The 14,544-nt window shown below is 47.7% G+C and overlaps 1 long non-coding RNA gene across 3 annotated transcripts; it reads left to right on the plus strand.

Moving 5' to 3' along the window:
* Positions 1-570: 570 nt before the first annotated feature.
* LOC116946512 (uncharacterized) lies at positions 571-13,074 on the plus strand. 3 transcript variants are annotated; one of them, XR_012945445.1, is made up of 5 exons: positions 571-766; positions 2,603-2,654; positions 8,694-8,768; positions 9,023-9,151; positions 12,054-13,074. It is a non-coding gene; the product is annotated as an uncharacterized LOC116946512 (long non-coding RNA). The 3 variants fall into 3 exon arrangements; XR_004403564.2 differs by lacking the exon at positions 2,603-2,654 and having other exon boundaries at positions 12,054-12,158; positions 12,818-13,074; XR_012945444.1 differs by lacking the exon at positions 2,603-2,654.
* Positions 13,075-14,544: the final 1,470 nt, after the last annotated feature.

A 14,544-nucleotide genomic window follows, 5' to 3' on the forward strand; every position in this document is an offset into this window, starting at 1 on the left:
CTCTCAGACGCAGTCTGTCCCTTGGCTGCCACTGTCATCATTCTTGGCCATCGTCCACACGAAACGAAGATTCCGCCCCCCTATAGCCTGAACAGACTGCTGGGGCGAGTGCTGTTAGCGAGTCGCACCTCTGAAGGTCGTTACGGCACACGACGGGGAGTGAGTGGCCAGCACCACGCCCGACCGCCTTTGTCTCCCCAGTGGCGATGTTTAAACATCGCACCAGGTACTCATTTGAGGCCGAGTCGACCGAGGGGAGGCCCAGGGATCGCTTCAGATAATCGTCACCGGTGGTGTTGGCAGCCGTGAGCGCACTCTCTGTAACACTTCCTGGAGAAGTCAGAGCCACGCTTTGCATATTTAAGTGAGCGGTTCTCTTTCCCAAATTTGCCAGCCCATCCCGTTTTCGGCCGACAATGAAACTCTCATTAAGTGACGAATGTCACGTGCGCCGGCTTGCTGTGGCTTGCCTGGTGCATCCATCTGAGTGATCAGACTGCAGGCTTCAGTGAGCCTCATTAAACGCAAGGCAAATGCCGTCTGACAGGTTTTATTCCTTCTTCCCCCCCCCCCCCCCCCCCGGAGAAAGCGGGCCGACTCAAGTCAGGCCTCCCGAAATAAACTCCACTGCCCTGTAGAATACATCAGCAGCAGCAGCAGCAAGATGTGCTCTTCGTGTACGGAAACTGTATCAGGTAACATAACTCACGTGCTGTTGTGGATGGTAGTCTAGCGGACACTCTCCTCACCAAACGGGTGGAGACAGGTAGGGGTTCTGGTCCTTTATTTCCACCTTCTCCATCACACAGCTCCCTCCTTCATCCACAGCTCTCTCCTCTTCATCCATAGGTCGTTCTCTCTCCTTTACTCCTGCCCATGCCCCCTCTAATCCCCACGGTCCCCTCTCCCATTCCCTCCCACTCCCCTCATCCCTGTCTCCTCGTTATTAGCCACGAGTCCCCTCTGTTCACACCTCCGGGGGTAACTCCCGGTCGTCTCGGTGCAGGGATTGACATCGGCGTGTATGGGGTAGGGCATGCCGATGTTGTGTGGACCGCCATGGAGGACTTACAATTTTATCATCAAGAAGGCCTCCCTCCCCCCCCCCCCCCAAAGCCGCCTCCACCTCCCACGATTCCGCCATTGCGTGAATCCACCCAGCGGGTGGCACGCGAGCTGCTTTCATCGCTCCATCTCCCTGGTGGACGTACTCTCTGACAAGTGCCATATCCTGGGCTGCCACTCTGCCGCTATTCTACAAAGCATCGGCCATCATCGCTTATAGAAAAATGTGTCCTGCCCAATCCCTTTTTACTTTTCTGAACAGTTTGCATTAAAAATACTAAATTGTCTAAATCTACACGTAAAAATTAAACAGTTTTTTTAGGCCATCATCCAATTGAACTTCATTAAAAAAAATAGTATTCCCAGCAGTACTGTGCAAAGCAGGAAAGCTATGGACCTGTATCAACGTTTTGCATGTCATCAGCAGTGAGGGCCTTTCCACGCCAGACAGGAAGAGGTTGGGGTGGGGGTTACTTTGACCATACTTCACCGTGATGGCCAGTTGCGGGCTAACGACGATGGCGGGAGTGGTGGTGCTATAGAATTCAATTGACATCATTTTCAGTCGGCTTGGCTGTCGAATTGCTGTTGAACTGAGCCAGGATGCTCTAACGTCTGCTGGAAGCGGCAGCCAAAGTACCGGAGGAGAAAGGGGGATGGCGAATCCGCTCGTTCACAAAGAGGGCCTACGCTTCAGACTGCGTGAGGTGGAAGGTCAGCAGCTGGGGCTCACTGAGGCTGGGGCAGGTGCTCCCTTATGCCACCGAGAGCCCAACAATGATTTGACCCGCTGCCTGCCCCAACTCCCGTTGACGGGCAGATGGTCACCGCCACCCTGCATCCCCCCAGCCCAGTCCAGCCATTGTTGTTACAGGAGTGGCAGTGTTTGCGTGTCGCCACTGACACACTCTCAATCGAGGTGTTGAGTTGTTGTTGTTCTTTTATGGCTCGTATCCACACAGAGTTTGGAGGGTTTGTTTTGCTAAATGCTGGCCCACACACCCTGACGACATCAGTGGGTGGGTGCTGACTCACTGGGGGCCCGAAGTTTAAAAAAATAAATTGGGCTGGCCCTGCATTTCGATTAATTAAATTCTAGTGATATGCCAAACGAGATATAAACAGGAGCTATAGATGGAGTGAGCTAAGAGAAACGTAGACAATAAAGAGGTAGTGAGATTAGAGAAGAGCGATACATGCATAGATTAGAATGTGAAATAGTTTAATTTACGTTTAACACGTAGGCTATCTCGACCAATAAACATATTGATGATTACGCGATCTAACCCATACACATATTATATTTTATTTTTTACATTAATACGTTTGCAATGTTTGTTAAGATTTCAATTTGAGCTGACACTTGGATTACACATTTGAAAACCCTGGTCTGAATTATTGCTGCGAGTTTCATGAAGAAGCCAGTCGTGTAAACCAGGACCATGCTTCCTCATTGAATTGAATTGCTGAAGGACCGTGCTCTGAGTACTGTACGTTTTATCTTTCTCTCGGCGGTTTCTCTCCGTCGGTCTCCCAGGGATTAGTCACTTCGCGTGATCTATGGAAGGATGTTACTTGTCGTCAAACAGGTAAGCGCACGGCCATGAGCCATTGTTATAGACAATACAGGCGTCAGACAGGTGTCTAGACCCACCTGTTTGGGTCTGTGCCATTCACAGGTGATGTCACTTTGGCAAGTGTTTCGCTAAAAGCATTAATCAAAAACGTGGCGTTTGGTGCACCGCAAATGGTACGTTGTTTCATTGTGATACATTAAAATGCTCACTCACCTTCAAGTACTGTACCGAGTTTATACATTTATTTAAAATGGACCTCATTAGGCTGAGCAGGCATTAGCCTGGATAGTACATGGGTGGGCGACCACAATATGCACAAGAGAGGTGGCCGTGGGCGTTGTGAGCAATTGAAGGCGGTGCCCACCCCCACCCCCCACCAAAGACAAAGATCCACCGAATAGCCTTAACAGACTGCGGGGGCAAGTGCTGTTAGCCAGTACCTATGAATGTCGGAATGACACACGAGGGGGTGCGTGGCCAGCACCACGCCCGACCGCTTTTGTCTCCCCATTGTCGATGTTTACTACACACCACACCAGGTACTCATTCGAGGCGACCTAGGGGAGGCCCAGGATCGGTTCAAATAATTGCCACTGGTGTTGACCGCGAGCGGGAATCGAACTCGGGTCGCCAGATTCGTAGTGCAGTTCGCTAACCCCCCCCCCCCCCCCAATTCCACCTACGTTAACCCACGCCGACCAGCGTGGTGAAATATCGTCAAATAACCCTCTCGGCCCGCACAGCATGGGGGGGGGGGGGGGAATCCCTCATCAAGCAGTGGATTGACAAACGGGCTGTAACAAGTAGATGTTTAATTAGTAACTACCACCGACCGCCCCCATCCATCACCAATAAACAATCATCATCATCGAACACCAACATCATCAATCTCCCACGATCACACACACAACATCCATCGACACCCACAAATGCCATGGTGCAATAACTCGTCACCAAACATCCAGGCAGCATCCACACGAGCCATTCACTTTATGACCGGGGCTACCGCTTGCTGAGTAGCCTCAAGCTCCGTTGGCTGTGTGACCACACCAGACCGGACGCTCATGTGTTGCTGCCACCTGACGTGCCAATAACGCGAGTGGTACTGCATCATTTAGTTTCACTTTAGGCAATAAAGCGACGGCGTATTTTGTTCATGTTACCACGTTAATGAGGTTACGCTCGTCTATTAACTTCTTGAAAGGTAAAGGCGCGGCCTTGCAATCGCTAACGCCACTGCTGGAGGCAGGGCCTCCCCCGGAAGGATGTCTAGAGAGACTGCTGGGAGGGTACTTGGTCTGCTCTTACTCTTTCACGCAAGGCCAGAACACCTTGACGACGTAAGAGATTGGTGCCAGAAAGATGTGACACTGCTTGAGTATATTGGCACTACAAGACAGAGGAAAGTGGAAAGCAATGCCGACATGTGCAGTGGACACCTTACGGGCTATCTGCCCATGGATCGTGATGATAATGATGAGAAATTCCTGGAAGAGGTTAAAGCACCCACACTTTCCCAAATTACACGCGACCTGCCGATCATAAACTTAACTGCTTTGTGGTACCCACTTACACTGCTGTGTGGACCGAGGCAGTGGGGGCATTTTCAGAAACTTGCTCCTACCCTTTCAACTGCGGCACACGAGGAGATTGAATCAAACCCGCCGTACCCTCTAAATTGCAAGTCCAGCGTGCAACCGCATTAAAACTATCAATTCAACTTTTTTTTATTTTATTTCACCGGCTGTAAGGCCCCCTGAGCTATACAGTTCTTTTTCAGAGGCGACCTGGCCACAAATAACGGCTCAACCATGTGTGTTATCACGTGGACATTAATGGAGCCAAACACCCGATACACACATTTCGACATTTGGAGAGAAAAACCGGGAGACCCGGATAAAAATCCACGCAACCATGGAGGAGAGAGAACACGCCAACTCCGCATACTGCATACAGGCGTCTGAAATGAAGGGGACAAACATTACTCATTGTTTTTTTTCGGTAAAGTCACGTATGTAGAAATACAATAAAATTACATTAAAACAAAACAATCACGACGTTTCGATCACAACACAAGCGATCTTCATCAGGTGTCAAGAACAAATCATGGAAAGAACAAATCATGGAGGTAAATACAACAAAAAAGATGAGAGACGAGAATTTAACAAACCTAAAAAAAACATTACGTGAAGCACAACCAATCAGGCCAACAACACAGTTAGACACTTCCTGGCGGACCACGAATTTCAGAAGAGTGTTAAATTTCGCGTTCAACTTCTGGATTGCAACTTCTGGACACACATTGTTCTATCGGCAATCCGAACAAGCTTGTAAATATCGCAGGAGGCTTAAGGCAAATTGGGCGACTGCATCACGAGTGAGCGGGATAATTAGAGGCGGCGTTCTCTCCCTTTCTCCCCGTCCAGGCCTCGCGCTTGCACCTCGCTTTGGGGTCTTGGCCAAGAATGTGGCTACCCCCCCCCCCCTCTCACGCGGTAGTTTTCTCACGCGTGGCCAACCGAACGGGCGGCCCAAGAGTCAATTTAGCCGCGCTAATCCTGTAAATGCGCATCGCGCGCTCAGCGCTGCCCCCCTCCCCCCCACACAGCCGAGCCGCCCGCGACAGGCACGCCTGATCGTGCGTGCCCAACGGTGTAATCGTGAAAAAAATTGTCCCCCCGATTCACTTCTCGGGGGGGGGGGGGGGTTGGGGGGGGGTTGCACGAACGGTGAACGTGCCGAGGCGCCCGGGCATGCTCCTCCGGCGGACGTTTAAAGATCCCGTTGGTTTGGTGACTTGAAAGTGAGAACTTACTAACGGTGATGTTGTTCGACGCGGAGAAGGCCGCGTGTGTCTGTGCCGACGTCACGGTCCAAATGGACCACGTTTTAAAAAATGAACATCAAATTACCTAATAGGGTAAAGCCCCAAGGCAACGTTGCTCCCTGCTGTGAAATTACTACAGACTGTGTAGCCTGTGAATCGACGATGGTCTGTGTTTTGGCACGTACGCCAAATGTGCAAACGGTTTGATTTGATAATTTTAATTATGTATGTTGAACTTCTTTCGCACCGTATGTAGCCAACCGTGCTAATCGGGGATGCGGGGGAAGGACAACAAACTAAACATCAAAAAGCAATTCGAAAGAAATTCGTTTTCGTGATCTTACCATAAAAGTTTGAATCTATTATTTTTTTGGAGGGTGGATTGTTGGACTTTTTTCCCCTTCATATTTTTCTTCTTGGGACAAGCGAGGAGTGTGGATGTAGGAAGGCATATTAGGTGTAACGTTTCACTTGCTAACAACAATAATTTAAATGTATATCGCGTCGCTATGCAATTGCATCTGAAGATGCTTTTACTAACAAGAAAAAGGAACTGCATTCCTTTAGAAAGGGTGTTGGGGGGGGGGGTCAGGGCAGAGACTTAGACCCAGACGTTATTATTTCAGCTGGTGAGGCCCCGGTGAACTAAGCAGCTCTGTTGCATAGACGACCACAGCCCAAGCAAGACCATCACATCGCAGGCGGTGGTGGCAGCTACAGGACACGGCACTGTGGGGACGTGCAAACTAGCCAGAGCAAAACACAACAGCAGCACCACATTATTTACGCGAAACCCACGCCAGGACTCACTTCAAGCAGGACAAACAGATCAATAAGGGTGGCGGGAGATCCTGTGTCAGGGCACGCGTGTAAATAAAGCGTATACACAGCCTCATTGTATTATGGAGCTTGGTTCTAGGGGACACGTGGGAGAGGGAGAGAGACAGCGGAGAGAGCATCACCGTGGCACAGTCCAGGTCGAAGTTACTGGGGACCAGGACCACCAACATCAGTGACAACAACAACGACGACAACGACGATGACGTGTCCCAGGGATATCCGGGGCAGCCAGGGCACCACCAATGAGTCCCAAGGGCACCGTCGGGGGCTTTGCCATGGGTGCTCAGTCAGACGTGGTGCTGGCACATTCGCAAACCACCCTCGCAATCCATCCTCGCAATCCCCTCTCACAATCCACATGTCATCACGTTCTCTTTAGAGAACTACCGTGCAAACGGAAAAAAATAATCGTTCATTCGGATTAACAGAAAATGTCTCCTGCGTATCGTTGTGGCTGTTGGGCTGATGCGTCATGGAACAAAAACATAGTTTTAGAATTTACGTGAAGAGACGGCTATGTGGCTTACGATGGAATTATATTATCTGCCTATGTATTTTGTCACAGCGCTAACAATAATGTTACAGTAGCTCTGTTGTGCGCTCAAGTACGGCTGAGTTAATCCACTGCTGGATGAAGGCCACCCCCTCCCCCCATGCCGTGGCGGTGAAGGGGGTCTTTTGACCATACTTCACCACACTGGTCAGTACGCGTCGGTGGAAGGAGAGTTTCAGATGTCACTCGCCACTGATGTCGCCCGTGACTGACATGAACAGATATAAAATTGGCATTGGTAGTTTACAAATGGCAGACATTGTATCAAACAAACACTTACGAAATCTAATATATCTATGCAAACATCGGTTTTAATAAAATATATGACAGCGAAAATTAGTATTTAGATATAGAACGTCATTATGGAAGGCAAGGGAGTGCAGTTGCTGGATTGCTGAGGTGCCCAGAGTGTCATTGTGAACGAGGTGGCCAGGTCGCTTCTGGAAAAGAACTGTGTAGCTCAGTGGGCCTTACCTGGTCAAATAAAACAAACTTTTAGTGTTACAGAGGTGAATGAGATATTTACACAGCAGGGGAATCCACATCTCACTGAGCATCGTTAGCATAACACCACCATTGCCAATTAACACCGTCTGTAAAAGAGGAAAGCCTGTATTTTGTTACGTATATTCTCCACCACGAAGCGAATTATTTTTTCGATCATCATGGGATCTCATATATCTCATAATAGGGTAATAGGGTTTACCCTATTCTTATATATATGATTATTTCGAGTTACGTATTGTAGGATTTTGTGTCAAACTCAGACGCACAGCGTAAGGGGAGGGAGCGTCTTTTCCTGAAAGTTCAGCGGTTTCGAAGCATTGCTTCAAGCGAGCCCGACTCGTGAGATACTGATTGTCGAAACCGGTCCACACTTTTGCTTGTCTTGAAGCAATGCTGCTGAAATGACACCCTCCCAGAAGGCCGTGTGGCTGATGGGTTGTGTTCTATATCTAAAAAAGGGGAAAAACACAATTATTATATTTTGGTACTGGCAAAGGAGGCCTGATGATAAACAATTAACTGTTTTTATTATACCAGGTAAGGCCCACTGAGCTTTGTAGCTGCTTTTCAGAAGCGACCTGGCCACCAATGATAGATCGACGAAGTGGCTTATCACGTGGAAATGTGTAGCAGTCAAATACCCTAAACCAGTAGTTATTTACCTGGGGTGCACGCATCCCCTGGAGGTGCGAGATGCCCTTTCTGGGGGTGCGAGACATGCCAATCTTTTTAAGAGGTAAAGCATCGAAACACTAATTACGCAAGGCCACGCAAGTACAACTCCTTTGTTTAATCGAACCCTGTGTAATTAACATATCTTTTTTTTACGATTTAAAACCAAACGGGTGCAAAGCTGCAGTAAAGGTGAAGCATCACACCTCTAAACGCACGTTTCTAAATGTGGAGGGGCAAACTGGAGCACCCGGAGAAACATCCACATCATCACGGGGAGAGAAGCATGCAAACTCCAAATATACAGGCGTCTGGGTCAGGATCGAACCCAGGGCCTCCTGCATAGCAGACGAGGGAGTTAACATCTCTCCACCGTGATGCGCCATCACCCAGTGGGATCGGCATTCGTGTGGAATTGTGTGGAGGTGGGCTGCGCAGAGCCTGGAGCGACTTTCTAAAGGTTTATATTTAACAACACACGAGGGTGATGTGGATTGCACGTACACAAGCTCTCTCAGCCTTACGCGTTATGCGAATCCACCAGTTGATTAAAACTACTGTATATTGTGGTAATTTTGTCTCAACATAGAAATACATTGGAAACTGGGGTTGTTTGATTATAATCAGTCGGTTTAACATTTTTTTCACGCAGATGTTGAGAACAGGCCCAAAGGCCCAACAAAAAATTAACAGCCGGCAACAAACAGCACAATCAAAGTTGGAAAAGGTAAGAGTGTAACACATGACAAAACATTTGTTGGGCAATAATGAGAGTGCCTAGCGATAGAAACGAATGTTGAATTCAATACCGTTCGTTAACATTCTTTGAACGTTCCAAGTTTTCTCAAAGGCCGACAGTGTTCAGTGCCGTCTGCAATCATAACGTGGTCATCGGCGGGTGATTCGGTCATAGGCGCTCTTTCCGCAATGATGTCACACTTACAATGTCCGCCTTGCGTGTATATCGTGGTCTTTGTACAGCCGGAATGCTGCGAGCGAAACACACTCGTGAAGCAACAAAGACTCCTTCACCTACTCATCTTTCTTTGCCACATGACGAGCCTTGGGAAAACACACAAGCCACGCGCATTATCGCGGGATGAGCTCAGGGTAAGCCGCAGGTTGACGCAAACACATCACACACCCACACAGAGTTTCTGCGCTCGCCCTGCGCGACGAGAGGTCTGTGGAACGGGTCATGTCTCGACTTGGCTGGTATGTGGGTTAGCGGGGTTTTCATTCTGTCTTGGTTTTCTCGGAATCGTCCTCTTCAACTGTCCCGGGATATCTGCGAGGAGTCTTCCTCGTTCAGAGGTGGCGACTGTGAATACTGGGGCGGTTCTGCGTTTGTTTCCGTCTCCTTGGGTCGATGCGCGACGCGTTACGGGCGCCACGGTGGCTAGGAGATGTTAACTACCTCGCCCGGTATACAGGAGGTCGTGGGTTCGATACCGATCCTGATGCCTGCTGTATATTTCGAGTTTGCGTGTCTCTCTCTCATCATCAACACGGTGGCTAGGAGATGTTAACTACCTCGCCTGGTATACAGGAGGTCGTGGGTTCGATACCGACCCTGACACCTGCTGTACATTTCGAGTTTGCGTATCTCTCATCATCACGGTGGCAAGGATATCTTAACTACCTCGCCTGGTATACAGGAGGTCGTGGGTTCGATACTGACCCTGCCGCCTGCTGTATATTTGGATTTTTCTCCGGGTCCTCCGGATTTTTCCCTCCACATTAATAATGAACATCATACGTGTAGAGTGTTTGGCTGCTGTAAAATTCCACATGACAAAACATTTAGTTGAGCCATCATCTGTGGCCAGGTCGCTTCTGAAAAATAACTAAATAGCTCAGTGGACTTTTACCTGCTAACATAAAAATAAAATAGTTTCATTTTATTTTATTATGTTTTTTAATTATTATTTTATTTCCATTCTACGTGAATTTACCGAAAGAACCCAGAAGATAAAATAGTTTAATTTTTAGTACGTACAGTGAGGGAAAAAAGTATTTGATCCCCTGCTGATTTTGTACGTTTGCCCACTGATAAAGAAATGATCAGTCTATAATTTTAATGGTAGGTTTATTTGAACAGTGAGAGAGAATAACAACAAAAAAATCCAGAAAAACTCACGGAAAAAAATGTTATGAATTGATTTGCATTTTAATGAGGGAAATAAGTATTTGACCCCTCTGCAAAACATGCCTTAGTACTTGGTGGCAAAACCCTTATTGGCAATCACAGAGGTCAGACGTTTCTTGTAGTTGGCCACCAGGTTTGCACACATCTCAGGAGGGATTTTGTCCCACTCCTCTTTGCAGATCTTCTCCAAGTCATGAAGGTTTCGAGGCTGACGTTTGGCAACTCGAACCTTCAGCTCCCTCCACAGATTTTCTATGGGATTAAGGTCTGGAGACTGGCTAGGCCACTCCAGGACCTTAATGTGCTTCTTCTTGAGCCACTCCTTTGTTGCCTTGGCCGTGTGTTTTGGGTCATTGTCATGCTGGAATGCCCATCCACGACCCATTTTCAATGCCCTGGCTGAGGGAAGAAGGTTCTCACCCAAGATTTGACGGTACATGGCCCCGTCCATCGTCCCTTTGATGCAGTGAAGTTGTCCTATCCCCTTAGCAGAAAAACACCCCCAAAGCATAATGTTTCCACCTCCATGTTTGACGGTGGGGATGGTGTTCTTGAGGTCATAGGCAGCATTCCTCCTCCTTCAAACACGGAGAGTTGAGTTGATGCCAAAGAGCTCCATTTTGGTCTCATCTGACCACAACACTTTCACCCAGGTGTCCTCTGAATCATTCAGATGTTAATTGGCAAACTTTAGACGGACATGTATATGTGCTTTCTTGCGGGCGCTACAGGATTTCAGTCCTTCACGGCGTAGTGTGTCACCAATTGTTTTCTTGGTGACTATGGTCCCAGCTGCCTTGAGATCATTGACAAGATCCTCCCGTGTAGTTCTGGGCTGATTCCTCACCCTTCTCATGATCATTGCAACTCCACGAGGTGAGATCTTGCATGGAGCCCCAGGCCAAGGGAAATTGACAGTTCTTTTGTGTTTCTTCCATTTGCGAATAATCGCACCAACTGTTGTCACCTTCTCACCAAGCTGCTTGGCAATGGTCTTGTAGCCCATTCCAGCCTTGTGTAGGTCTTCAATCTTGTCCCTGACATCCTTGGAGAGCTCTTTGGTCTTGGCCATGGTGGAGAGTTTGGAATCTGATTGATTGATTGCTTCTGTGGACAGGTGTCTTTTATACAGGTAACAAGCTGAGATTAGGAGCACTCCCTTTAAGAGTGTGCTCCTCATCTCAGCTCGTTACCTGTATAAAAGACACCTGGGAGCCAGAAATCTTTCTGATTGAGAGGGGGTCAAATACATATTTCCCTCATTAAAATGCAAATCAATTTATAACATTTTTGACATGCGTTTTTCTGGATTTTTTTGTTATTGTCTCTCATTGTTCAAATAAATATACCATTAAAATTATAGACTGATCATTTCTTTGTCAGTGGGCAAACGTACAAAATCAGCAGGGGATCAAATACTTTTTTCCCTCACTGTACGTATGTATGTTGAACTTCTTTCGCACCGTACTAATGGGAGGTGCGGGGGACGCACAGACAGTGATCAGACGTCGCTGACCGGGGATGAATGCCTCGAGCCGACTCGCTTTAGTGACACTTGGGAGGCTCGGCTTCTTCAAAGACGTGCGATGAATAATCTCAGCGCTGAAATTGACGTGCAATAATAAAAATAAGACTGTTCACGTTATTATTTTTGGCTTTTTTGCCGTAATAATGTGTTCCATGCGAAATGATGGAAAAACTCCACTCATCAGGTCGCTTTGCGCGCCAGCACAAAAGAGACAACTTCCATGAACGTTTTCCTGCGTGGGGTTTTTGTTGTTGTTGTTGTTGTTGCGGTGGCTCTGTGTGACTCTCTGATTAGTTTTTAGGTTGTTGTCATCTTCTTGTTTCGCGTGAACCCAGACGTTACCCCCGTGTGCTGGGAGCTTCAGGTCCAGAATAAGTTCCCGACGGAGCTGCCAGCACGTGCAGCGACAAACGTCGGGACATCTCGCCTAACAACGAACGGTACAACCCGAAAATGCATTGGAGAATTTTCTACTTTTTTTTAAATAAATCAACAACAAAACTAGGTAGTTAATTCTAGTATTTTTTTGCTGTATCCATAACTGTCAACCCCTCATCAGTGCCTACCTCATTGCAAACAATTCCAAGACCTTATTGGTCACCCCGTGCCCTTATAAATCTCAAAGTTCGTCCTACATCACAAGGGAGAAACACAAACAAATAGATAACGCATTTTGTTTGCACCGTATTGAAACGGCTGTACGCCGTATGGACCTGAAAACTCAATTTCCCTGGACAATAATACGGGCGAACAGCTATGCGTATCGCTGTATTCAAGAAAGCGAAGGTGCTCAGGTGATGTTTCAAGCTGTGGCAGCACCATTGCCCGTAGGTTGGCATCACATCTCACCAACGCCTCACTGCCATGGACCCTGCAGCTCGTATTGCGGACAACTCAGCGCAGACCACTGCGGCTCACTGCTGGGCTTACAGGAGCTGGGCAGCCTCATCCATCGGGGAATATTTCCTGTCGCCGTGCAGCGGTGATATAGTCAAGTCTACTTGGCCGAATGCAATTGTCTAATCAGCTGTGCTCATGGGTAAGGGGCCAGATGTGGGCCCCTTGAAAGCCAACAATGCTCTCCTCTCTGCCGTGGCAGCTGCCTTTCATCTGAGCGTCGGAGACAACTTTTAAGGGTGGGAGAAACGAACACGGACGGAGGGTTTGAGACAAACCAGGAACGACACCTGGGAGTCCTCGCGTTCCACTGCGGCCTCGTTTGAAGATTAGCATCGGCACCGCGCACAATGAGTCACCGCCCATGATTCGGAGGAGTTCGGCGATAAGCACGCGCGGTGAATGTGCTGGTTGTTTTTTTTTTGGTCACGTTCGAAGTAAAATTTACAACGGCACAAATTTGTTTTTATGGTTTGTTTTGTTGTGTGTGCCGATGAGCCTGCGAAAACAGTCCCCCCCCCACCGGGTAGAAAAAAATAAAAGAATTTAACAAAAAGAGAATATGTGCGTTGGGTGGGGAGCGGGGGTTAACACACGTTGTGTACGTCCAAACATTCAGCAGTAGCCATGATTCATCCACTGTTGAATGAAAACCTCCCCAAGTTGTCGATATCTCTCACAATCTTGCGATGTAACAATCCACCTAGCACCTGTACACGATAAGCATTTTTATTTTATGTTACTAGGTAAGGTCCACTGAGCTGTATAGCTCTTTTTTTTACAAGCGACCTGGCCATCACAAATGATAGCTCAAAGAAGTGGCTTATCATTATGTGGACATTTATAGCACCCAAATACTGCAAGCGCATGTTGATTCTAAATGTGGAGGGAAAACGCGGAGACAAATCCATGTGCCCACGGGGAGAGAGAATATACAGGCATCATGGTCGAGATCGAACCCATGATCTCCTGTATACCAGGCGAGGTAATTAACATATCACCACCATTTCTGTTCGCAACCATGATTCTAAACCATGTCATGGTTACATGTTACAGAATTACAATGGCCCAAAATACATGATCTCACACGCCCGTGACAGTAACAAGCAGTGGGCCGACGGTGGAATCCAACATCTCTGTAGCATCCTGGGGGTTGTTGGGTATGAAGGTGTAGGTGGGTGGGGGTATTCTGATAGCCCGCCCCCCCCCCCTTCTAAATGCATAAATTACAATTAAGCGTCATCCCAACTACTCCACAAACAACACAGGAGGTGAGAGATCGAGCAGAATGCAGGGCAGACGAAAGCAGATCTTACTATTAATATTTTAAGTGTTTAAAATGTGTCTAAAGTTTGTTTCACATTTGCTGTTTTCATGGATTCCTTGCCCGAGTTTTTGGATTCACAAGGTCATGCATGCAACACCGTAAGCGTGCAGCATTCAGTGGCTGAGATAAACCAGCTGGAGTCAAGCCAGATGTCACGAGACATTTACTCCTATTTAATTCCATTAAGCAGACATCTCGCTACGCTTTTGTGCATATTAGCTCGCATGAGTACATTGCTTATCGCCTGTGTAATGTTTTGATGTATGAGTTGTTGGAATGGTTATTTTAAGATTTTTCTGAAGTCTGGAATGGCCTGGCACGTAAGTCGTTGCAGGTTTGTAATGGGGCCCCACTTAAGCGCATCTTGGCTCGCACATTCACAACGAAGTGAAGATGGAATAAGAATTCCCTTACTAGTTAGTGTGAGAACACTCGCGTGGAGTTTTAAGTTCTTATTTCTGAGAGCCTAAGCTATTGGTTTTACCCCCTGTGTAAGTTCTAAATATATTTTAAAAATGGGCACAGGGAGGAGAGATGAACGCTGAGCGGCTGAGTTGGCCACGCGAAGAATGTGGGATTGAACCTGCCGCAGGTTACAATAA

The sequence above is a fragment of the Petromyzon marinus genome, chromosome 27 (assembly GCF_048934315.1).
Source record: "Petromyzon marinus isolate PM22_M1 ecotype Great Lakes invasive population chromosome 27, UKy_Petmar_22M1.pri1.0, whole genome shotgun sequence".
Taxonomy (NCBI): Eukaryota; Metazoa; Chordata; class Hyperoartia; order Petromyzontiformes; family Petromyzontidae; genus Petromyzon; species Petromyzon marinus.